This window comes from Pseudorca crassidens, chromosome 4 (genome assembly GCF_039906515.1).
Source record: "Pseudorca crassidens isolate mPseCra1 chromosome 4, mPseCra1.hap1, whole genome shotgun sequence".
NCBI classification, from domain to species: Eukaryota; Metazoa; Chordata; class Mammalia; order Artiodactyla; family Delphinidae; genus Pseudorca; species Pseudorca crassidens.
This window is the reverse complement of record NC_090299.1, coordinates 94444174-94469676: the sequence shown is the minus strand read 5'-3', so window position 1 is coordinate 94469676 and position 25503 is coordinate 94444174.

Below are 25503 nucleotides of genomic sequence, written 5' to 3'. Positions count from 1 at the left end.
GAAACACCATACACTTCTCCATTGTCGCTGTTGGCAATTTACATCCCGCCCATCAGCATAACAAGGCTCTCATGTCTCCATGGCCTGTCCTGCCTTTCTGGATTTTACACTATTATCAGATGGCCCTTTTGACTGGGGGCCTGTGAGACTTCATTGTAGTGCAGATTCTCTTTTCAAGCTTGATTGGTTGGCCAAAAAGGGCGTATGCATGTTTTCCTGAATATATTCAGGAAAAAACGCGTATGCACTTTTTAGCCAAGTGCATCATTGTGGACGTTCTGCCTCTTTTCCTATGCTTTACATGCAATTCCAGTCTACCTCCTGAAATCGGTTTCCTGCAATTCTGCCCCGCTTTCAAGTCCTCTTGGCAGCCTTACTTCAATATATTTTTGGACGATAGCTGTCATTTATAACTCTGCAGGTTTGTGAATGACAGTGCCCCTGAGCTCCTTTCTTCAACTCGCTTTCTTGTGAGCTGGCCACAACACCGCAGGATTGCTTCAGGCCCTAGTGTTGTTCAGGCACAGCACGCTTTGCCTTTGGTTAATTCCTCTTCCTTGTGGGTAATGAGAGTTAAATTTGCCCGTTCAGACACCTCCAGCTAGTCTCTCTTGTTTCTCCCTATTCCTGTTCATTTTCTGCAGAAATTGCAAACTGGGCCAAACAGGAGGTTAAATGCACTGACTCTCCAAGTGGGGAGAATGTTAGTAAAGCGTCTGGAATGTTGCACCCGAGTACCGGGGGACGAATACTGAGACACATTTGAACACGTTTCCCGATCACACGGTGGATCATACTCTGGGTTCCACATGCATGTTTTAGCTGAAGGAAGAATCCCTTAAACCTGGAGAGTTGAGACCCATGGAATGGGTACCATGCAGTATGACTTCAAAGGGTCTGCATTTGCTCACCGATCCTCACCAATCCTATCACTGCTGCATTTATGCCACTGTACACATGCTTGATTCTCTTTCGGAGACATATAAATCCATAGGTTTTAAGATTCTTACTAATTAGTTATATTTTTAGGCGTTTAATATGGGGTGTTGAGTCCACTTCGTTGAGCAAGGAGTAGCTCTTGTCTATTACATATTTGGCTTATGGAACGGTATATGTGCTAATTTCAATCTCTGGTTTTATGCAGCACCCCAACTCACCTTTCCCCTTAAGCAAGCATAAGTTGGTTTTCTACATTTTAGACCCTGTTCTGTTTTGTAATCCAGTTCCTGTGTAGCCAAGTTTACATTCCGTGTAGTAGTGATATCTTATGATGTTTCCTTTTCTCTGTGACTTATTTCACTTAGAGTCATCGTACCTGGATCCACTCGTTATGCTTCTACGGGCCTGATGACATAGATTTCATTGCTGAGTGATATTGCATTGTACGTAAGTACCACAACTTCTTTATCCATTTTTCGCTTTCTGCGATATTGAACTTGTACCGTAAACGAGGTTCTTGTAAACAGAGCCGTCCCAAATTTTAGGGTGGCTGTGTCTTTTTGATTTTAAGTTCCCTAAGCTATAGGACCATAAGTGGAAGTGCCCTAGGCTCTGTTGCTTTGTTTTTTAGATGTTTCAGGAAACACCATACACTTCTCCAGAGTGGCTGTTGGCAATTTACATCCCGCCCATCAGCATAACAAGGCTCCCACTTCTCCATGGCCTCTCCTGCCTTTCTGGATTTTACACTTTTTTCAGATGGCCCTTAAGACCGGGGGGCAGTGACACTCCATTGTAGTGAAGATTTCCTTTGCAAGCTTGCTTGGTTGGACAAAAAGGGCGTATGCGTTTTTTCCTGAATATATTCAGGAAAAAACGCATACGCCCTTTTTGGCCAAGTGCATCATTGTGGACGTTCTGCCTCATTTCCTATTCTTTACATGCAATTCCAGTCTACCTCCTGAAATCGGTTTCCTGCAATTCTGCCGCACTTTCAAGTCCTCTTGGCAGCCTTACTTCAATATATTTTTGGACGATAGCTGTCATTTATAACTCTGCAGGTCTGTGAATGACAGTGCCCCTGAGCTCCTTTCTTCAACTCGCTTTCTTGTGAGCTGGCCGCAACACCGCAGGGTTTCTTCAGGCCCCAGTGTGGTTACGGCATGGCACGCTGAGCCTTTGGTTAATTCCTCTTCCTGGTGGGAAATGAGAGTTAAATTTGCCCGTCCAGACACCTCCAGCTAGTCTCTCATTTCTTCTCCCTATTCCTGTTCATTTTCCACAGAAATTGCAAAACTGGGCCAATCAGGAGGTTAAAGGCACTGACTCTCCAAGTGGGGAGAGTGTTAGTAAAGCGTCTGGAATGTTGCATCCGAGTACCAGGGGACGAAAACTGAGACACGTTTGAACACGTTTCCCGATCACATGGTGTATCATACTCTGGGTTCCACATGCATGTTTTAGCTGAAGGAAGAATCCCTTAAACCTGGAGAGTTGAGACCCATGGAATGGGTACCATGCAATATGACTTCAAAGGGTCTGCATTTGCTCACCGAACCTCACCAATCCTATCACTGCTGCGTTTATGCCGCTGTACACACTCTTGATTATCTTTCGGAGACATATAAATCCATAGGTTTTAAGATTCTTACTAGTCAGGTATATTCGTAGGCGTTTAATATGGGGTGTTGAGTCCACTTCATTGAGCAAGGAGTAGCTCTTGTCTATTACATATTTGGCTTATGGAACCGTATCTGTGCTTATTTCAATCTCTGGTTTTATGCAGCACCCCAACTCACCTTTCCCCTTAAGCAAGCATAAGTTGGTTTTCTACATTTGAGACCCTGTTCTGTTTTGTAATTCTGTTCCTGTGTAGCCAAGTTTACATTCCGTGTAGTAGTGACATCTTATGATGTTTCTTTTTCTGTGTGACTTATTTCACTTAGAATCATCGTACCTGAATCCACTCATTATGCTTCTACGGGCCTGATGACATAGATTTCATTGCTGAGTGATATTGCATTGTACGTAAGTACCACAACTTCTTTATCCATTTTTCGCTTTCTGCGATATTAAACTTGTACCGTAAACGAGGTTCTTGTAAACAGAGCCTTCCCAAACTTTGGGGTGGCTGTGTCTTTTTGATTTTAATTTCCCTAAGCTATAGGACCATAAGTGGAAGTGCCCTAGGCTCTGTTGCTTTGTTTTGTAGATGTTTCAGGAAACACCATACACTTCTCCAGAGTGGCTGTTGGCAATTTACATCCCGCCCATCAGCATAACAAGGCTCCCAGTTCTCCATGGCTTGTCCTGCCTTTCTGGATTTTACACTTTTTTCAGATGGCCCTTTTGACCGGGGGGCAGTGAGACTTCATTGTAGTGCAGATTTCCTTTGCAAGCTTGCTTGGTTGGCCAAAAAGGGCGTATGTGTTTTTTCCTGAATATATTCAGGAAAAAACGCATACGCCCTTTTTGGCCAAGTGCATCATTGTGGACGTTCTGCCTCTTTTCCTGTGGTTTACATGCAAATCCACTCTACCTCCTGAAATCGGTTTCCTGCAATTCTGCCCCGCTTTCAAGTCCTCTTGGCAGACTTACTTCAATATATTTTTGGACGATAGCTGTCATTTTTAACTCTGCAGGTTTGTGAATGACAGTGCCCCTGAGCTCCTTTCTTCAACTCGCTTTCTTGTGAGCTGGCCGCAACACCGCAGGATTGCTTCAGGCCCCAGTGTGGTTCCGGCATGGCACGCTGAGCCTTTGGTTAATTCCTCTTCCTGTTTGGAAATGAGAGTTAAATTTGCCCGTTCAGACACCTCCAGCTAGTCTCTTATTGGTTCTCCCTATTCCTGTTCATTTTCCGCAGAAATTGCAAACTGGGCCAAACAGGAGGTTAAAGGCACTGACTCTCCAAGTGGGGAGAGTGTTAGTAAAGCGTCTGGAATGTTGCATCCGAGTACCAGGGGACGAAAACTGAGAAACCTTTGAACACGTTTCCCAATCACATGGTGTATCATACTCTGGGTTCCACATGCATGTTTTAGCTGAAGGAAGAATCCCTTAAACCTGGAGAGTTGAGACCCATGCAATGGGTACCATGAAATATGACTTCAAAGTGTCTGCATTTGCTCACCGATCCTCACCAATCCTATCACTGCTGCGTTTATGCCGCTGTACACATGCTTGATTCTCTTTCGGAGACATATAAATCCATAGGTTTTAAGATTCTTACTAGTCAGGTATATTCGTAGGCGTTTAATATGGGGTGTTGAGTCCACTTCATTGAGCAAGGAGTAGCTCTTGTCTATTACATATTTGGCTTATGGAACGGTATCTGTGCTTATTTCAATCTCTGGTTTTATGCAGCACCCCAACTCACATTTCCCCTTAAGCAAGCATAAGTTGGTTTTCTACATTTGAGACCCTGTTCTGTTTTGTAATTCAGTTCCTGTGTAGCCAAGTTTACATTCCGTGTAGTAGTGATATCTGATGATGTTTCTTTTTCTGTGTGACTTATTTCACTTAGAATCATCGTACCTGAATCCACTCATTATGCTGCTACAGGCCTGATGACATAGATTTCATTGCTGAGTGATATTGCATTGTACGTAAGTACCACAACTTCTTTATCCATTTTTCGCTTTCTGAGATATTAAACTTGTACCGTAAACGAGGTTCTTGTAAACAGAGCTGTCCCAAACATTTGGGTGGCTGTGTCTTTTTGATTTTAATTTCCCTAAGCTATAGGACCATAAGTGGAAGTGCCCTAGGCTCTGTTGCTTTGTTTTTTAGATGTTTCAGGAAACACCATACACTTCTCCAGGGTGGCTGTTGGCAATTTACATCCTGCCCATCAGCATAACAAGGCTCCCAGTTCTCCATGGCTTGTCCTGCCTTTCTGGATTTTACACTTTTTTCAGATGGCCCTTTTGACCGGGGGGCAGTGAGACTTCATTGTAGTGCAGATTTCCTTTGCAAGCTTGCTTGGTTGGCCAAAAAGGGCGTATGCGTTTTTTCCTGAATATATTCAGGAAAAAACGCATACGCCCTTTTTGGCCAAGTGCATCATTGTGGACGTTCTGCCTCTTTTCCTATGCTTTACATGCAATTCCAGTCTACCTCCTGAAATCGGTTTCCTGCAATTCTGCCCCGCTTTCAAGTCCTCTTGGCAGCCTTACTTCAATATATTTTTGGACGATAGCTGTCATTTATAACTCTGCAGGTTTGAAAATGACAGTGGCCCTGAGCTCCTTTCTTCAACTCGCTTTCTTGTGAGCTGGCCGCAACACCGCAGGATTGCTTCAGGCCCTAGTTTGGTTCCGGCATGACACACTGAGCATTTGGTTAATTCCTCTTCCTGGTGGGAAATGAGAGTTAAATTTGCCCGTCCAGACACCTCCAGCTAGTCTCTCATTGCTTCTCCCTATTCCTGTTCATTTTCCACAGAAATTGCAAAACTGGGCCAATCAGGAGGTTAAAGGCACTGACTCTCCAAGTGGGGAGAGTGTTAGTAAAGCGTCTGGAATGTTGCATCCGAGTACCAGGGGACGAAAACTGAGACACGTTTGAACACGTTTCCCGATCACATGGTGTATCATACTCTGGGTTCCACATGCATGTTTTAGCTGAAGGAAGAATCCCTTAAACCTGGAGAGTTGAGACCCATGGAATGGGTACCATGCAATATGACTTCAAAGGGTCTGCATTTGCTCACCGAACCTCACCAATCCTATCACTGCTGCGTTTATGCCGCTGTACACACTCTTGATTATCTTTCGGAGACATATAAATCCATAGGTTTTAAGATTCTTACTAGTCAGGTATATTCGTAGGCGTTTAATATGGGGTGTTGAGTCCACTTCATTGAGCAAGGAGTAGCTCTTGTCTATTACATATTTGGCTTATGGAACCGTATCTGTGCTTATTTCAATCTCTGGTTTTATGCAGCACCCCAACTCACCTTTCCCCTTAAGCAAGCATAAGTTGGTTTTCTACATTTGAGACCCTGTTCTGTTTTGTAATTCTGTTCCTGTGTAGCCAAGTTTACATTCCGTGTAGTAGTGACATCTTATGATGTTTCTTTTTCTGTGTGACTTATTTCACTTAGAATCATCGTACCTGAATCCACTCATTATGCTTCTACGGGCCTGATGACATAGATTTCATTGCTGAGTGATATTGCATTGTACGTAAGTACCACAACTTCTTTATCCATTTTTCGCTTTCTGCGATATTAAACTTGTACCGTAAACGAGGTTCTTGTAAACAGAGCCTTCCCAAACTTTGGGGTGGCTGTGTCTTTTTGATTTTAATTTCCCTAAGCTATAGGACCATAAGTGGAAGTGCCCTAGGCTCTGTTGCTTTGTTTTGTAGATGTTTCAGGAAACACCATACACTTCTCCAGAGTGGCTGTTGGCAATTTACATCCCGCCCATCAGCATAACAAGGCTCCCAGTTCTCCATGGCTTGTCCTGCCTTTCTGGATTTTACACTTTTTTCAGATGGCCCTTTTGACCGGGGGGCAGTGAGACTTCATTGTAGTGCAGATTTCCTTTGCAAGCTTGCTTGGTTGGCCAAAAAGGGCGTATGTGTTTTTTCCTGAATATATTCAGGAAAAAACGCATACGCCCTTTTTGGCCAAGTGCATCATTGTGGACGTTCTGCCTCTTTTCCTGTGGTTTACATGCAAATCCACTCTACCTCCTGAAATCGGTTTCCTGCAATTCTGCCCCGCTTTCAAGTCCTCTTGGCAGACTTACTTCAATATATTTTTGGACGATAGCTGTCATTTTTAACTCTGCAGGTTTGTGAATGACAGTGCCCCTGAGCTCCTTTCTTCAACTCGCTTTCTTGTGAGCTGGCCGCAACACCGCAGGATTGCTTCAGGCCCCAGTGTGGTTCCGGCATGGCACGCTGAGCCTTTGGTTAATTCCTCTTCCTGGTGGGAAATGAGAGTTAAATTTGCCCGTTCAGACACCTCCAGCTAGTCTCTTATTGGTTCTCCCTATTCCTGTTCATTTTCCGCAGAAATTGCAAACTGGGCCAAACAGGAGGTTAAAGGCACTGACTCTCCAAGTGGGGAGAGTGTTAGTAAAGCGTCTGGAATGTTGCACCCGAGTACCAGGGGACGAAAACTGAGACACATTTGAACACGTTTCCCGATCACATGGTGGATCATACTCTGGGTTCCACATGCATGTTTTAGCTGAAGGAAGAATCCCTTAAACCTGGAGAGTTGAGACCCCTGCAATGGGTACCATGCAATATGACTTCAAAGGGTCTGCATTTGCTCACCGAACCTCACCAATCCTATCACTGCTGCATTTATGCCACTGTACACACGCTTGATTCTCTTTCTGAGACATATAAATCCATAGGTTTTAAGATTCTTACTAGTCAGGTATATTCTTAGGCGTTTAATATGGGGTGTAGAGTCCACTTCGTTGAGCAAGGAGTAGCTCTTGTCTATTACATATTTGGCTTATGGAACGGTATCTGTGCTAATTTCAATCTCTGGTTTTATGCAGCACCCCAACTCACCTTTCCCCTTAAGCAAGCATAAGTCGGTTTTCTACATTTGAGACCCTGTTCTGTTTTGTAATTCAGTTCCTGTGTAGCCAAGTTTACATTCCATGTGGTAGAGATATCTTATGATGTTTCTTTTTCTGTGTGACTTATTTCACTTAGAATCATCGTACCTGAATCCACTCATTATGCTGCTATGGGCCTGATGACATAGATTTCATTGCTGAGTGATATTGCATTGTACGTAAGTACCACAACTTCTTTATCCATTTTTCGCTTTCTGTGATTTTGAACTTGGACCATAAATGAGGTTCTTGTAAACAGAGATGTCCCTAACTTTGGGGTGGCTGAGTCTTTTTGATTTTAATTTCCCTAAGCTATAGGACCATAAGTGGAAGTGCCTTAGGCTCTGTTGCTTTGTTTTTTAGATGTTTCAGGAAACACCATACACTTCTCCAGAGTGGCTGTTGGCAATTTACATCCTGCCCATGAGCATAACAAGGCTCCCAGTTCTCCATGGCCTGTCCTGCCTTTCTGGATTTTACACTTTTTTCAGATGGCCCTTTTGACCGGGGAACAGTGAGACTTCATTGTAGTGCAGATTTCCTTTGCAAGCTTGCTTGGTTGGCCAAAAAGGGCGTATGCGTTTTTTCCTGAATATATTAAGGAAAAAACGCATACGCACTTTTTGGCCAAGTGCATCATTGTGGACGTTCTGCCTCTTTTCCTATGCTTTACATGCAATTCCAGTCTACCTCCTGAAATCGGTTTCCTGCAATTCTGCCCCGCTTTCAAGTCCTCTTGGCAGCCTTACTTCAATATATTTTTGGACGATAGCTATCATTTATAACTCTGCAGGTATGTGAATGACAGTGCCCCTGAGCTCCTTTCTTCAACTCGCTTTCTTGTGAGCTGGCCGCAACACCGCAGGATTGCTTCAGGCCCTAGTGTGGTTCCGGCATGGCACGCTGAGCCTTTGTTTAATTCCTCTTCCTGGTGGGAAATGAGAGTTAAATTTGCCCGTCCAGACACCTCAAGCTAGTCTCTCATTGGTTCTCCCTATTCCTGTTCATTTTCCGCAGAAATTGCAAACTGGGCCAAACAGGAGGTTAAAGGCATTGACTCTCCAAGTGGGGAGAGTGTTAGTAAAGCGTCTGGAATGTTGCACCCGAGTACCAGGGGACAAAAACTGAGACACATTTGAACACGTTTCCCGATCACATGGTGGATCATACTCTGGGTTCCACATGCATGTTTTAACTGAAGGAAGAATCCCTTAAACCTGGAGAGTTGAGACCCCTGCAATGGGTACCATGCAATATGACTTCAAAGGGTCTGCATTTGCTCACCGAACCTCACCAATCCTATCACTGCTGCATTTATGCCACTGTACACACGCTTGATTCTCTTTCTGAGACATATAAATCCATAGGTTTTAAGATTCTTACTAGTCAGGTATATTCTTAGGCGTTTAATATGGGGTGTAGAGTCCACTTCGTTGAGCAAGGAGTAGCTCTTGTCTATTACATATTTGGCTTATGGAACGGTATCTGTGCTAATTTCAATCTCTGGTTTTATGCAGCACCCCAACTGAGCTTTCCCCTTAAGCAAGCATAAGTCGGTTTTCTACATTTGAGACCCTGTTCTGTTTTGTAATTCAGTTCCTGTGTAGCCAAGTTTACATTCCATGTGGTAGAGATATCTTATGATGTTTCTTTCTCTGTGTGACTTATTTCACTTAGAATCATTGTACCTGAATCCACTCATTATGCTGCTACGGGCCTGATGACATAGATTTCATTGCTGAGTGATATTGCATTGTACGTAAGTACCACAACTTCTTTATCCATTTTGCGCTTTCTGTGATATTGAACTTGTACCGTAAACGAGGTTCTTGTAAACAGAGCTGTTCCAAAGATTGGGGTGGTTGTGTGTTTTAGATTTTAATTTCCCTAAGCTATAGGACCATAAGTGGAAGTGCCCTAGGCTCTGTTGCCTTGTTTTTTAGATGTTTCAGGAAACACCATACACTTCTCCAGAGTGACTGTTGGCAATTTACATCCCGCCCATCAGCATAACAAGGCTCCCAGTTCTCCATGGCCTGTCCTGCCTTTCTGGATTTTACACTTTTTTCAGATGGCCCTTTTGACCGGGGGGCAGTGAGACTTCATTGTAGTGCAGATTTCCTTTGCAAGCTTGCTTGGTTGGCCAAAAAGGGCGTATGCGTTTATTCCTGAATATATTCAGGAAAAAACGCATACGCCCTTTTTGGCCAAGTGCATCATTGTGGACGTTCTGCCTCTTTTCCTATGCTTTACATGCAATTCCAGTCTACCTCCTGAAATCGGTTTCCTGCAATTCTGCCCCGCTTTCAAGTCCTCTTGGCAGCCTTACTTCAATATATTTTTGGACGATAGCTGTCATTTATAACTCTGCAGGTATGTGAATGACAGTGCCCCTGAGCTCCTTTCTTCAACTCGCTTTCTTGTGAGCTGGCCGCAACACCGCAGCATTGCGTCAGGCCCTAGTGTGGTTCCGGCATGGCACACTGAGCCTTTGGTTAATTCCTCTTCCTGGTGGGAAATGAGAGTTAAATTTGCCCGTCCAGACACCTCCAGCTAGTCTCTCATTGGTTCTCCCTATTCCTGTTCATTTTCCGCAGAAATTGCAAACTGGGCCAAACAAGAGGTTAAAGGCACTGACTCTCCAAGTGGGGAGAGTGTTAGTAAAGCATCTGGAATGTTGCACCCGAGTCCCGGGGGATGAAAACTGACACAATTAAACACGTTTCCCGATCACACGGTGGATCATACTCTGGGTTCCACATGCATGTTTTAGCTGAAGGAAGAATCCCTTAAACCTGGAGAGTTGAGACCCATGGAATGGGTACCATGCAATATGACTTCAAAGGGTCTGCATTTGCTCACCGAACCTCACCAATCCTATCACTGCTGCGTTTATGACACTGTACACACGCTTGATTCTCTTTCGGAGACATATAAATCCATAGGTTTTAAGATTCTTTCTAGTCATGTATATTCTTACGCGTTTAATATGGGGTGTAGAGTCCACTTCGTTGAGCAAGGAGTAGCTCTTGTGTATTAAATATTTGGGTTATGGAACAGTATCTGTTCTAATTTCAATCTCTGGTTTTATGCAGCACCCCAACTCACCTTTCGCCTTAAGCAAGCATAAGTTGGTTTTCTACATTTGAGACCCTGTTCTGTTTTGTAATTCAGTTCCTGTGTAGCCAAGTTTACATTCCTTGTAGTAGTGATATCTTATGATGTTTGTTTTTCTGTGTGACTTATTTCACTTAGAATCATCGTACCTGAATCCACTCATTATGCTGCTACGGGCCTGATGACATAGATTTCATTGCTGAGTGATATTGCATTGTACGTAAGTACCACAACTTCTTTATCCATTTTTTGCTTTCTGTGATATTGAACTTGGACCATAAATGAGGTTCTTGTAAACAGAGCTGTCCCTAACTTTGGGGTGGCTGAGTCTTTTTGATTTTAATTTCCCTAAGCTATAGGACCATAAGTGGAAGTGCCCTAGGCTCTGTTGCTTTGTTTTTTAGATGTTTCAGGAAACACCATACACTTCTCCAGAGTGGCTGTTGGCAATTTACATCCCGCCCATCAGCATAACAAGGCTCCCAGTTCTCCATGGCCTGTCCTGCCTTTCTGGATTTTACACTTTTTTCAGATGGCCCTTTTGACCGGGGAGCAGTGAGACTTCATTGTAGTGCAGATTTCCTTTGCAAGCTTGCTTGGTTGGCCAAAAAGTGCGTATGCGTTTTTTCCGGAATATATTCAGGAAAAAACGCATACGCCCTTTTTGGCCAAGTGCATCATTGTGGACGTTTTGCCTCTTTTCCTATGCTTTACATGCAATTCCAGTCTACCTCCTGAAATCGGTTTCCTGCAATTCTGCCCCGCTTTCAAGTCCTCTTGGCAGCCTTACTTCAATATATTTTTGGACGATAGCTATCATTTATAACTCTGCAGGTATGTGAATGACAGTGTCCCTGAGCTCCTTTCTTCAACTCGCTTTCTTGTGAGCTGGCCGCAACACCGCAGGATTGCTTCAGGCCCCAGTGTGGTTCCGGCATGGCACGCTGAGCCTTTGGTTAATTCCTCTTCCTGGTGGGCAATGAGAGTTAAATTTGCCCGTCCAGACACCTCCAGCTAGTCTCTCATTGGTTCTCCCTATTCCTGTTCATTTTCCGCAGAAATTGCAAACTGGGCCAAACAGGAGGTTAAAGGCACTGACTCTCCAAGTGGGGAGAGTGTTAGTAAAGCGTCTGGAATGTTGCACCCGAGTACCAGGGGACGAAAACTGAGACACATTTGAACACGTTTCCCGATCACATGGTGGATCATACTCTGGGTTCCACATGCATGTTTTAGCTGAAGGAAGAATCCCTTAAACCTGGAGAGTTGAGACCCCTGCAATGGGTACCATGCAATATGACTTCAAAGGGTCTGCATTTGCTCACCGAACCTCACCAATCCTATCACTGCTGCATTTATGCCACTGTACACACGCTTGATTCTCTTTCTGAGACATATAAATCCATAGGTTTTAAGATTCTTACTAGTCAGGTGTATTCTTAGGCGTTTAATATGGGGTGTAGAGTCCACTTCGTTGAGCAAGGAGTAGCTCTTGTCTATTACATATTTGGCTTATGGAACGGTATCTGTGCTAATTTCAATCTCTGGTTTTATGCAGCACCCCAACTCACCTTTCCCCTTAAGCAAGCATAAGTCGGTTTTCTACATTTGAGACCCTGTTCTGTTTTGTAATTCAGTTCCTGTGTAGCCAAGTTTACATTCCATGTGGTAGAGATATCTTATGATGTTTCTTTTTCTGTGTGACTTATTTCACTTAGAATCATCGTACCTGAATCCACTCATTATGCTGCTATGGGCCTGATGACATAGATTTCATTGCTGAGTGATATTGCATTGTACGTAAGTACCACAACTTCTTTATCCATTTTTCACTTTCTGTGATTTTGAACTTGTACTGTAAATGAGGTTCTTTTAAACAGAGCCTTCCCAAACTTTGGGGTGGCTGTGTCTTTTTGATTTTAATTTCCCTAAGCTATAGGACCATAAGTGGAAGTGCCCTAGGCTCTGTTGCTTTGTTTTTTAGATGTTTCAGGAAACACCATACACTTCTCCAGAGTGGCTGTTGGCAATTTACATCCCGCCCATGAGCATAACAAGGCTCCCAGTTCTCCATGGCCTGTCCTGCCTTTCTGGATTTTACAGTTTTTTCAGATGGCCCTTTTGACCGGGGGGCAGTGAGACTTCATTGTAGTGCAGATTTCCTTTTCAAGCTTGCTTGGTTGGCCAAAAAGGGCGTATCCGTTTTTTCCTGAATATATTCAGGAAAAAACGCATACGCCCTTTTTGGCCAAGTGCATCATTGTGGACGTTCTGCCTCTTTTCCTTTGCTTTATATGCAATTCCAGTCTACCTCCTGAAATCGGTTTCCTGCAATTCTGCCCAGCGTTCAAGTCCTCTTGGCAGCCTTACTTCAATATATTTTTGGACGATAGCTGTCATTTATAACTCTGCAGGTTTGTGAATGACAGTGCCCCTGAGCTCCTTTCTTCAACTCGCTTTCTTGTGAGCTGGCCGCAACACCGCAGCATTGCTTCAGGCCCTAGTGTGGTTCAGGCATGGCACGCTGAGCCTTTGGTTAATTCCTCTTCCTGGTGGAAATGAAAGTTAAATTTGCCCGTCCAGACACCTCCAGCTAGTCTCTCATTGGTTCTCCCTATTCCTGTTCATTTTCCGCAGAAATTGCAAACTGGGCCAAACAAGAGGTTAAAGGCACTGACTCTCCAAGTGGGGAGAGTGTTAGTAAAGCGTCTGGAATGTTGCACCCGAGTCCCGGGGGATGAAAACTGACACAATTAAACACGTTTCCCGATCACACGGTGGATCATACTCTGGGTTCCACATGCATGTTTTAGCTGAAGGAAGAATCCCTTAAACCTGGAGAGTTGAGACCCATGGAATGGGTACCATGCAATATGACTTCAAAGGGTCTGCATTTGCTCACCGAACCTCACCAATCCTATCACTGCTGCGTTTATGACACTGTACACACGCTTGATTCTCTTTCGGAGACATATAAATCCATAGGTTTTAAGATTCTTTCTAGTCATGTATATACTTACGCGTTTAATATGGGATGTAGAGTCCACTTCGTTGAGCAAGGAGTAGCTCTTGTGTATTAAATATTTGGGTTATGGAACGGTATCTGTTCTAATTTCAATCTCTGGTTTTATGTAGCACCCCAACTCACCTTTCGCCTTAAGCAAGCATAAGTTGGTTTTCTACATTTGAGACCCTGTTCTGTTTTGTAATTCAGTTCCTGTGTAGCCAAGTTTACATTCCTTGTAGTAGTGATATCTTATGATGTTTGTTTTTCTGTGTGACTTATTTCACTTAGAATCATCGTACCTGAATCCACTCATTATGCTGCTACGGGCCTGATGACATAGATTTCATTGCTGAGTGATATTGCATTGTACGTAAGTACCACAACTTCTTTATCCATTTTTCGCTTTCTGTGATATTGAACTTGGACCATAAATGAGGTTCTTGTAAACAGAGATGTCCCTAACTTTGGGGTGGCTGAGTGTTTTTGATTTTAATTTCCCTAAGCTATAGGACCATAAGTGGAAGTGCCCTAGGCTCTGTTGCTTTGTTTTTTAGATGTTTCAGGAAACACCATACACTTCTCCAGAGTGGCTGTTGGCAATTTACATCCCGCCCATCAGCATAACAAGGCTCCCAGTTCTCCATGGCCTGTCCTGCCTTTCTGGATTTTACACTTTTTTCAGATGGCCCTTTTGACCGGGGAGCAGTGAGACTTCATTGTAGTGCAGATTTCCTTTGCAAGCTTGCTTGGTTGGCCAAAAAGTGCGTATGCGTTTTTTCCGGAATATATTCAGGAAAAAACGCATACGCCCTTTTTGGCCAAGTGCATCATTGTGGACGTTCTGCCTCTTTTCCTATGCTTTACATGCAATTCCAGTCTACCTCCTGAAATCGGTTTCCTGCAATTCTGCCCCGCTTTCAAGTCCTCTTGGCAGCCTTACTTCAATATATTTTTGGACGATAGCTATCATTTATAACTCTGCAGGTATGTGAATGACAGTGTCCCTGAGCTCCTTTCTTCAACTCGCTTTCTTGTGAGCTGGCCGCAACACCGCAGGATTGCTTCAGGCCCCAGTGTGGTTCCGGCATGGCACGCTGAGCCTTTGTTTAATTCCTCTTCCTGGTGGGCAATGAGAGTTAAATTTGCCCGTCCAGACACCTCCAGCTAGTCTCTCATTGGTTCTCCCTATTCCTGTTCATTTTCCGCAGAAATTGCAAACTGGGCCAAACAGGAGGTTAAAGGCACTGACTCTCCAAGTGGGGAGAGTGTTAGTAAAGCGTCTGGAATGTTGCACCCGAGTACCAGGGGACGAAAACTGAGACACATTTGAACACGTTTCCCGATCACATGGTAGATCATACTCTGGGTTCCACATGCATGTTTTAGCTGAAGGAAGAATCCCTTAAACCTGGAGAGTTGAGACCCCTGCAATGGGTACCATGCAATATGACTTCAAAGGGTCTGCATTTGCTCACCGAACCTCACCAATCCTATCACTGCTGCATTTATGCCACTGTACACACGCTTGATTCTCTTTCTGAGACATATAAATCCATAGGTTTTAAGATTCTTACTAGTCAGGTATATTCTTAGGCGTTTAATATGGGGTGTAGAGTCCACTTCGTTGAGCAAGGAGTAGCTCTTGTCTATTACATATTTGGCTTATGGAACGGTATCTGTGCTAATTTCAATCTCTGGTTTTATGCAGCACCCCAACTCACCTTTCCCCTTAAGCAAGCATAAGTCGGTTTTCTACATTTGAGACCCTGTTCTGTTTTGTAATTCAGTTCCTGTGTAGCCAAGTTTACATTCCATGTGGTAGAGATATCTTATGATGTTTCTTTTTCTGTGTGACTTATTTCACTTAGAATCATCGTACCTGAATCCACTCATTATGCTGCTATGGGCCTGATGACATAGATTTCATTGCTGAGTGATATTGCATTGTACGTAAGTACCACAACTTCTTTATCCATTTTTCACTTTCTGTGATTTTGAACTTGTACTGTAAACGAGGTTCTTTTAAACAGAGCCTTCCCAAACTTTGGGGTGGCTGTGTCTTTTTGATTTTAATTTCCCTAAGCTATAGGACCATAAGTGGAAGTGCCCTAGGCTCTGTTGCTTTGTTTTGTAGATGTTTCAGGAAACACCATACACTTCTCCAGAGTGGCTGTTGGCAATTTACATCCCGCCCATCAGCATAACAAGGCTCCCAGTTCTCCATGGCCTGTCCTGCCTTTCTGGATTTTACACTTTTTTCAGATGGCCCTTTTGACCGGGGGGCAGTGAGACTTCATTGTAGAGCAGATTTCCTTTTCAAGCTTGCTTGGTTGGCCAAAAAGGGCGTATCCGTTTTTTCCTGAATATATTCAGGAAAAAACGCATACGCCCTTTTTGGCCAAGTGCATCATTGTGGACGTTCTGCCTCTTTTCCTTTGCTTTACATGCAATTCCAGTCTACCTCCTGAAATCGGTTTCCTGCAATTCTGCCCAGCGTTCAAGTCCTCTTGGCAGCCTTACTTCCATATATTTTTGGACGATAGCTGTCATTTATAACTCTGCAGGTTTGTGAATGACAGTGCCCCTGAGCTCCTTTCTTCAACTCGCTTTCTTGTGAGCTGGCCGCAACACCGCAGCATTGCTTCAGGCCCTAGTGTGGTTCCGGCATGACATGCTGAGCCTTTGGTTAATTCCTCTTCCTGGTGGGAAATGAGAGTTAACTTTGCCCGTCCAGACACCTCCAGCTAGTCTCTCATTGGTTCTCAGTATTCCTGTTCATTTTCCGCAGAAATTGCAAACTGGGCCAAACAAGAGGTTAAAGGCACTGACTCTCCAAGTGGGGAGAGTGTTAGTAAAGCGTCTGGAATGTTGCACCCGAGTCCCGGGGGATGAAAACTGACACAATTAAACACGTTTCCCGATCACACGGTGGATCATACTCTGGGTTCCACATGCATGTTTTAGCTGAAGGAAGAATCCCTTAAACCTGGAGAGTTGAGACCCATGGAATGGGTACCATGCAATATGACTTCAAAGGGTCTGCATTTGCTCACCGAACCTCACCAATCCTATCACTGCTGCGTTTATGACACTGTACACACGCTTGATTCTCTTTCGGAGACATATAAATCCATAGGTTTTAAGATTCTTTCTAGTCATGTATATTCTTACGCGTTTAATATGGGGTGTAGAGTCCACTTCGTTGAGCAAGGAGTAGCTCTTGTCTATTAAATATTTGGGTTATGGAACGGTATCTGTTCTAATTTCAATCTCTGGTTTTATGCAGCATCCCAACTCACCTTTCGCCTTAAGCAAGCATAAGTTGGTTTTCTACATTTGAGACCCTGTTCTGTTTTGTAATTCAGTTCCTGTGTAGCCAAGTTTACATTCCTTGTAGTAGTGATATCTTATGATGTTTGTTTTTCTGTGTGACTTATTTCACTTAGAATCATCGTACCTGAATCCACTCATTATGCTGCTACGGGCCTGATGACATAGATTTCATTGCTGAGTGATATTGCATTGTACGTAAGTACCACAACTTCTTTATCCATTTTTCGCTTTCTGTGATATTGAACTTGGACCATAAATGAGGTTCTTGTAAACAGAGCTGTCCCTAACTTTGGGGTGGCTGAGTCTTTTTGATTTTAATTTCCCTAAGCTATAGGACCATAAGTGGAAGTGCCCTAGGCTCTGTTGCTTTGTTTTTTAGATGTTTCAGGAAACACCATACACTTCTCCAGAGTGGCTGTTGGCAATTTACATCCCGCCCATCAGCATAACAAGGCTCCCAGTTCTCCATGGCCTGTCCTGCCTTTCTGGATTTTACACATTTTTCAGATGGCCCTTTTGACCGGGGAGCAGTGAGACTTCATTGTAGTGCAGATTTCCTTTGCAAGCTTGCTTGGTTGGCCAAAAAGGGCGTATGCGTTTTTTCCTGAATATATTAAGGAAAAAACGCATACGCCCTTTTTGGCCAAGTGCATCATTGTGGACGTTCTGCCTCTTTTCCTATGCTTTACATGCAATTCCAGTCTACCTCCTGAAATCGGTTTCCTGCAATTCTGCCCCGCTTTCAAGTCCTCTTGGCAGCCTTACTTCAATATATTTTTGGACGATAGCTATCATTTATAACTCTGCAGGTATGTGAATGACAGTGCCCCTGAGCTCCTTTCTTCAACTCGCTTTCTTGTGAGCTGGCCGCAACACCGCAGGATTGCTTCAGGCCCTAGTGTGGTTCCGGCATGGCACGCTGAGCCTTTGTTTAATTCCTCTTCCTGGTGGGAAATGAGAGTTAAATTTGCCCGTCCAGACACCTCCAGCTAGTCTCTCATTGGTTCTCCCTATTCCTGTTCATTTTCCGCAGAAATTGCAAACTGGGCCAAACAGGAGGTTAAAGGCACTGAGTCTCCAAGTGGGGAGAGTGTTAGTAAAGCGTCTGGAATGTTGCACCCGAGTACCAGGGGACGAAAACTGAGACACATTTGAACACGTTTCCCGATCACATGGTGGATCATACTCTGGGTTCCACATGCATGTTTTAGCTGAAGGAAGAATCCCTTAAACCTGGAGAGTTGAGACCCCTGCAATGGGTACCATGCAATATGACTTCAAAGGGTCTGCATTTGCTCACCGAACCTCACCAATCCTATCACTGCTGCATTTATGCCACTGTACACACGCTTGATTCTCTTTCTGAGACATATAAATCCATAGGTTTTAAGATTCTTACTAGTCAGGTATATTCTTAGGCGTTTAATATGGGGTGTAGAGTCCACTTCGTTGAGCAAGGAGTAGCTCTTGTCTATTACATATTTGGCTTATGGAACGGTATCTGTGCTAATTTCAATCTCTGGTTTTATGCAGCACCCCAACTCACCTTTCCCCTTAAGCAAGCATAAGTCGGTTTTCTACATTTGAGACCCTGTTCTGTTTTGTAATTCAGTTCCTGTGTAGCCAAGTTTACATTCCATGTGGTAGAGATATCTTATGATGTTTCTTTTTCTGTGTGACTTATTTCACTTAGAATCATCGTACCTGAATCCACTCATTATGCTGCTATGGGCCTGATGACATAGATTTCATTGCTGAGTGATATTGCATTGTACGTAAGTACCACAACTTCTTTATCCATTTTTCACTTTCTGTGATTTTGAACTTGTACTGTAAACGAGGTTCTTGTAAACAGAGCCTTCCCAAAATTTGGGGTGGCTGTGTCTTTTTGATTTTAATTTCCCTAAGCTATAGGACCATAAGTGGAAGAGCCCTAGGCTCTGTTGCTTTGTTTTTTAGATGTTTCAGGAAACACCATACACTTCTGCAGAGTGGCTGTTGGCAATTTACATCCCGCCCATCAGCATAACAAGGCTCCCAGTTCTCCATGGCCTGTCCTGCCTTTCTGGATTTTACACTTTTTTCAGATGGCCCTTTTGACTGGGGGGCAGTGAGACTTCATTGTAGTGCAGATTTCCTTTGCAAGCTTGCTTGGTTGGCCAAAAAGGGCGTATGCGTTTTTTCCTGAATATATTCAGGAAAAAACGCATACGCCCTTTTTGGCCAAGTGCATCATTGTGGACGTTCTGCCTCTTTTCCTTTGCTTTACATGCAATTCCAGTCTACCTCCTGAAATCGGTTTCCTGCAATTCTGCCCAGCGTTCAAGTCCTCTTGGCAGCCTTACTTCCATATATTTTTGGACGATAGCTGTCATTTATAACTCTGCAGGTTTGTGAATGACAGTGCCCCTGAGCTCCTTTCTTCAACTCGTTTTCTTGTGAGCTGGCCGCAACACCGCAGCATTGCTTCAGGCCCTAGTGTGGTTCCGGCATTACATGCTGAGCCTTTGGTTAATTCCTCTTCCTGGTGGGAAATGAGAGTTAAATTTGCCCGTCCAGACACCTCCAGCTAGTCTCTCATTGGTTCTCCCTATTCCTGTTCATTTTCCGCAGAAATTGCAAACTGGGCCAAACAAGAGGTTAAAGGCACTGACTCTCCAAGTGGGGAGAGTGTTAGTAAAGCGTCTGGAATGTTGCACCCGAGTACCAGGGGATGAAAACTGACACAATTAAACACGTTTCCCGATCACACGGTGGATCATACTCTGGGTTCCACATGCATGTTTTAGCTGAAGGAAGAATCCCTTAAACCTGGAGAGTTGAGACCCATGGAATGGGTACCATGCAATATGACTTCAAAGGTTCTGCATTTGCTCACCGAACCTCACCAATCCTATCACTGCTGTGTTTATGACACTGTACACACGCTTGATTCTCTTTCGGAGACATATAAATCCATAGGTTTTAAGATTCTTTCTAGTCAGATATATTCTTACGCGTTTAATATGGGGTGTAGAGTCCACTTCGTTGAGCAAGGAGTAGCTCTTGTCTATTAAATATTTGGCTTATGGAACGGTATCTGTGCTAATTTCAATCTCTGGTTTTATGCAGCACCCCAACTCACCTTTCGCCTTAAGCAAGCATAAGTTGGTTTTCTACATTTGAGACCCTGTTCTGTTTTGTAATTCATTTCCTGTGTAGCCAAGTTTACATTCCTTGTAGTAGTGATATCTTATGATGTTTGTTTTTCTGTGTGACTTATTTCACTTAGAATCATCGTACCTGAATCCACTCATTATGCTGCTACGGGCCTGATGACATAGATTTCATTGCTGAGTGATATTGCATTGTACGTAAGTACCACATCTTCTTTATCCATTTTTCGCTTTCTGTGATATTGAACTTGGACCATAAATGAGGTTCTTGTAAACAGAGCTGTCCCTAACTTTGGGGTGGCTGAGTCTTTTTGATTTTAATTTCCCTAAGCTATAGGACCATAAGTGGAAGTGCCCTAGGCTCTGTTGCTTTGTTTTTTAGATGTTTCAGGAAACACCATACACTTCTCCAGAGTGGCTGTTGGCAATTTACATCCCGCCCATCAGCATAACAAGGCTCCCAGTTCTCCATGGCCTGTCCTGCCTTTCTGGATTTTACAGTTTTTTCAGATGGCCCTTTTGACCGGGGAGCAGTGAGACTTCATTGTAGTGCAGATTTCCTTTGCAAGCTTGCTTGGTTGGCCAAAAAGTGCGTATGCGTTTTTTCCTGAATATATTCAGGAAAAAACGCATACGCACTTTTTGGCCAAGTGCATCATTGTGGACGTTCTGCCTCTTTTCCTATGCTTTACATGCAATTCCAGTCTACCTCCTGAAATCGGTTTCCTGCAATTCTGCCCCGTCTTCAAGTCCTCTTGGCAGCCTTACTTCAATATATTTTTGGATGATAGCTGTCATTTATAACTCTGCAGGTCTGTGAATGACAGTGCCCCTCAGCTCCTTTCTTCAACTCGCGTTCTTGTGAGCTGGCCGCAACACCGTAGGATTGCTTCAGGCCCTAGTGTGGTTCCGGCACGGCACGCTGAGCCTTTGGTTAATTCCTCTTCCTGGTGGGTAATGAGAGTTAAATTTCCCCGTCCAGACACCTCCAGCTAGTCTCTCTTGGTTCTCCCTATTTCTGTTCATTTTCCGCAGAAATTGCAAACTGGGCCAAACAGGAGGTTAAAGGCACTGACTCTCCAAGTGGGGAGAGTGTTAGTAAAGCGTCTGGAATGTTGCACCCGAGTACCGGGGGTGAAAACTGAGACACATTTGAACACGTTTCCCGATCACATGGTGGATCATACTCTGGGTTCCACATGCATGTTTTAGCTGAAGGAAGAATCCCTTAAACCTGGAGAGTTGAGACCCATGGAATGGGTACCATGCAATATGACTGCAAAGGGTCTGCATTTGCTCACCGATCCTCACCAATCCTATCACTGCTGCATTTATGCCGCTGTAAACACGCTTGATTCTCTTGCAGAGACATATAAATCCATAGGTTTTAAGATTCTTACTAGTTAGTTATATTCTTAGGCGTTTAATATGTGGTGTTGAGTCCACTTCGTTGAGCAAGGAGAAGCTCTTGTCTATTACATATTTGGCTTATGGAACGGTATCTGTGCTAATTTCAATCTCTGGTTTTATGCAGCACCCCAACTCACCTTTCCCCTTAAGGAAGCATAAGTTGGTTTTCTACATTTGAGACCCTGTTCTGTTTTGCAATTCAGTTCCTGTGTAGCCAAGTTTACATTCTGTGTAGTAGTGATATCTTATGATGCTTCTTTTTTTGTGTGACTTATTTCACTTAGAATCATCGTACCTGAATCCACTCATTATGCTGCTACGGGCCTGATGACATAGATTTCATTGCTGAGTGATATTGCATTGTACGTAAGTACCACAACTTCTTTATCCATTTTTCACTTTCTGTGATATTGAACTTGTACCGTAAATGAGGTTCTTGTAAACTGAGCCGTCCCAAACTTTGGGGTGGCTGTGTCTTTTTGATTGTAATTTCCCTAAGCTATAGGACCATAAGTGGAAGTGCCCTAGGCTCTGTTGCTTTGTTTTTTAGATGTTTCAGGAAACACCATACACTTCTCCAGAGTGGCTGTTGGCAATTTACATCCCGCCCATCAGCATAACAAGGCTTCCAGTTCTCCATGGCCTGTCATGCCTTTCTGGATTTTACACTTTTATCAGATGGCCCTTTTGACTGGGGGCCAGTGAGACTTCATTGTAGTGCAGATTTCCTTTGGAAGCTTGCTTGGTTGGCCAAAAAGTGCGTATGCGTTTTTTCTTGAATATATTCAGGAGAAAACGCATACGCCCCTTTTGGCCAAGTGCATCATTGTGGACGTTCTGCCTCTTTTCCTATGCTTTACATGCAATTCCAGTCTACCTCCTGAAATCGGTTTCCTGCAATTCTGCCCGGCTTTCAAGTCCTCTTGGCAGCCTTACTTCAATATATGTTTGGACGATAGCTGTCATTTATAACTCTGCAGGTTTGAAAATGACAGTGGCCCTGAGTTCCTTTCTTCAACTCACTTTCTTCTGAGCTGGCCGCAACACCGCAGGATTGCTTCAGGCCCTAGTGTGGTTCCGGCATGACACACTGAGTCTTTGGTTAATTCCTCTTCCTAGTGGGAAATGAGAGTTAAATTTGCCCGTCCAGACACCTCCAGCTAGTCTCTCATTGCTTCTCCCTATTCCTGTTCATTTTCCACAGAAATTGCAAAACTGGGCCAAACAGGAGGTTAAAGGCACTGACTCTCCAAGTGGGGAGAGTGTTAGTAAAGCGTCTGGAATGTTGCCCCCGAGTACCAGGGGACGAAAACTGAGACACATTTGAACACGTTTCCTGATCACACGGTGGATGATACTCTGGGTTCCACATGCATGTTTTAGCTGAAGGAAGAATCCCTTAAACCTGGAGAGTTGAGATCCATGGAATGGGTACCATGCAATATGACTTCAAACGGTCTGCATTTGCTCACCGAACCTCACCAATCCTATCACTGCTGTGTTTATGCTGCTGTACACACGCTTGATTCTCTTTCGGAGACATATAAATCCATAGGTTTTAAGATTCTTACTAGTCAGTTATATTCTTAGGCGTTTAATATGGGGTGTTGAGTCCACTTCGTCGAGCAAGGAGTAGCTCTTGTCTATTACATATTTGGCTTATGGAACGGTATCTGTGCTAATTTCAATCTCTGGTTTTATGCAGCACCCCAACTCACCTTTCCCCTTAAGCAAGCATAAGTTGGTTTTCTACATTTGAGACCCTTTTCTGTTTTGTAATTCAGTTCCTGTGTAGCCAAGTTTACATTCCGTGTAGTAGTGATATCTTATGAAGTTTCTTTTTCTGTGTGACTTATTTCACTTAGAATCATCGTACCTGAATGCACTCATTATGCTGTTACGGGCCTGATGACATAGATTTCATTGCTGAGTGATATTGCATTGTACGTAAGTACCACAACTTCTTTATCCATTTTTCGCTTTCTGCGATATTGAACTTGTACCGTAAACGAGGTTCTTGTAAACAGAGCCGTCCCAAATTTGGGTTGGCTGTGTCTTTTTGATTTTAAGTTCCCTAAGCTATAGGACCATAAGTGGAAGTGCCCTAGGCTCTGTTGCTTTGTTTTGTAGATGTTTCAAGAAACACCATACACTTCTCCAGAGTGGCTGTTGGCAATTTACATCCCGCCCATGAGCATAACAAGGCTCCCAGTTCTCCATGGCCTGTCCTGCCTTTCTGGATTTTACAATTTTTTCAGATTTCCCTTTTGACCGGGGGGCAGTGAGACTTCATTTTAGTGCAGATTTCCTTTGTAAGCTTGCTTGGTTGACCACAAAGGGCGTATGCGTTTTTTCCTGAATATATTCAGGAAAAAACGCATACGCCCTTTTTGGCCAAGTGCATCATTGTGGACGTTCTGCCTCTTTTCCTATGCTTTACATGAAATTCCAGTCTACCTCCTGAAATCGGTTTCCTGCAATTCTGCCCCGCTTTCAAGTCCTCTTGGCAGCCTTACTTCAATATCTTTTTGGACGATAGCTGTCATTTATAACTCTGCAGGTTTGTGAATGACAGTGCCCCTGAGCTCCTTTCTTCAACTCGCTTTCTTGTGAGCTGGCCGCAACACCGCAGGATTGCTTCAGGCCCTACTGTGGTTCCGGCATGGCACGCTGAGCCTTTGGTTAATTCCTCTTCCTGGTGGGAAATGAGAGTTAAATTTGCCCGTCCAGACACCTCCAGCTAGTCTCTCATTGGTTCTCCCTATTCCTGTTCATTTTCCGCAGAAATTGCAAACTGGGCCAAACAGGAGGTTAAAGGCACTGACTCTCCAAGTGGGGAGAGTGTTAGTAAAGCGTCTAGAATGTTGTACCCGAGTACCAGGGGACGAAAACTGAGACACATTTGAACACGTTTCCCAATCACACGGTGGATCATACTCTGGGTTCCACATGCATGTTTTAGCTGAAGGAAGAATCCCTTAAACCTGGAGAGTTGAGACCCATGGAATGGGTACCATGCAATATGACTTCAAAGGGTCTGCATTTGCTCACCGAACCTTACCAATCCTATCACTGCTGCATTTATGCCGCTGTACACATTCTTGATTCTCTTTCGGAGACATATAAATCCATAGGTTTTAAGATTCTTACTAGTCAGGTATATTCTTAGGCGTTTAATATGGGGTGTTGAGTCCACTTCGTTGAGCAAGGAGTAGCTCTTGTCTATGACATATTTGGCTTATGGAACGGTATCTGTGCTAATTTCAATCTCTGGTTTTATGCAGCCCCCCAACTCACGTTTCCCCTTAAGCAAGCATAAGTTGGTTTTCTACATTTGAGACCCTGTTCTGTTTTGTAATTCAGTTCCTGTGTAGCCAAGTTTACATTCCGTGTAGTAGTGATATCTTATGATGTTTCTTTTTCTGTGTGACTTATTTCACTTAGAATCATCGTACCTGAATCCACTCATTATGCTGCTACGGGCCTGATGACATAGATATCATTGCTGAGTGATATTGCATTGTACGTAAGTACCACAAGTTCTTTATCCATTTTTCGCTTTCTGTGATATTGAATTTGTACCGTAAACAAGGTTCTTGTAAACAGAGCCGTCCCAAACTTTGGGGTGGCTGTGTGTTTTAGATTTTAATTTCCCTAAGCTATAGGACCATAAGTGGAAGTGCCCTAGGCTCTGTTGCTTTGTTTTTTAGATGTTTCAGGAAACACCATACACTTCTCCAGAGTGGCTGTTGGCAATTTACATCCCGCCCATCAGCATAACAAGGCTCCCAGTTCTCCATGGCCTGTCCTGCCTTTCTGGATTTTACACTTTTCTCAGATGGCCCTTTTGACCAGGGGGCAGTGAGACTTCATTGTAGTGCAGATTTCCTTTGCAAGCTTGCTTGCTTGGCCAAAAAGGGCGTAGGCTTTTTTTCTTGAGGAAAAAACGCAT